At 38.9% G+C, this 1,312-nt stretch overlaps 1 non-coding gene across 1 annotated transcript; it reads left to right on the top strand.

The window, feature by feature from the left end:
- The first annotated feature begins 393 nt into the window (after positions 1 to 393).
- LOC112793107 (small nucleolar RNA R71) lies at positions 394 to 501 on the top strand. The gene has a single exon (XR_003197817.1). It is a non-coding gene; the product is annotated as a small nucleolar RNA R71 (small nucleolar RNA).
- The last annotated feature ends 811 nt before the right edge of the window (positions 502 to 1,312 follow it).

Raw genomic sequence — 1,312 nt, 5'->3', positions numbered from 1 at the left:
TTCACTCATGTAATTCACCTCTGCTATTGCAGGGTTCTCAAGATCATAAGCTTCTTCTTCAGAAGATGCCTCTTTAGTACTGTTGGATGTATTTTGCCATCCATTCAGACTTTGACAAATCATGTTGACTTGCTGAGTCAACATTTTGTTCTGAGCCAATATGGCATTCAGAGCATCAATTTCAAGAACTCCATTCCTCTGAGGCGTCCCATTACTCACAGAATTCCTCTCAGAAGTGTACATGAATTGGTTATTTGCAACCATTTCAATGAGTTCTTGAGCTTCTGCAGGCGTTTTCTTTAGGTGAATGGATCCACCTGCAGAATGGTCCAGTGACATCTTAGAGAACTCAGATAGACCATAATAGAATATATCCAAAATGGTCCACTCTGAAAGCATGTCAGAAGGACACCGCTTGGTCATCTGCTTGTATCTTTCCCAAGCTTCATAGAGGGATTCCCCATCTTTTTGTTTGAAGGTCTGAACATCCACTCTAAGCTTGCTCAGCTTTTGAGGAGGAAAGAACTTAGCCAAGAAGGCCGTGACCAGCTTATCCCAAGAGTCCAGGCTATCTTTAGGTTGTGAGTCCAACTATGTTCTAGCTCTGTCTCTTACAGCAAAAGGGAAAAGCATGAGCCTGTAGACTTCAGGATCTACTCCATTAGTCTTAACAGTCTCACAGATCTGCAAGAACTCAGTTAAAAACTGGTAGAGATCTTCTGATAGAAGTCCATGGAACTTGCAGTTCTATTGCATTAGAGCAACTAGTTGAGGTTTCATCTCAAAATTGTTTGCTCCAATGGCAGAGATTGAGATGCTTCTTCCATCAAACTTAGAAGTAGGTGTAGTATAATCACCAAGAATTCTCCTTGCGCCTCCATCATTGTTATTGGGTTCGGCCATGTCTCTCTCTTTTTCGAGATTCTCTGTAAGGTTTTCTCTGGATTGTTGTGCTTTAGCTTCTCTAAGCTTCTTCTTCAGAGTCCTTTCAGGTTCAGGATCTGCTTCAACAAGAATGTTCTTGTCCCTGCTCCTGCTCATATGAAAAAAAAGAGAACAGAAAAAGAAGAAGAATCCTCTATGTCACAGTATAGAGATTCCGTTATGTTAGTAAAAGAAGAAAAGAATACAAGAAGGAAAAGAGGAAAATTCGAACTCAGAGAAGAAGAGGGGGTTCGAATTTTTAAGATGAAGAGGAGTGTTAGTAATTAAATAAATAAATAGAAAGAGATGAGAGAGAGAATTTCGAAAATTAATTTTGAAAAAGGGTTAGTGATTTTCAAAAATTAAGAGAAGAAATAAAATTAAAATT

The sequence above is a fragment of the Arachis hypogaea genome, chromosome 3, assembly GCF_003086295.3.
Source record: "Arachis hypogaea cultivar Tifrunner chromosome 3, arahy.Tifrunner.gnm2.J5K5, whole genome shotgun sequence".
NCBI classification, from domain to species: Eukaryota; Viridiplantae; Streptophyta; class Magnoliopsida; order Fabales; family Fabaceae; genus Arachis; species Arachis hypogaea.
The sequence above is the reverse complement of the archived record's forward strand: the minus strand, read 5'-3'. Positions and strand labels throughout refer to the sequence as shown.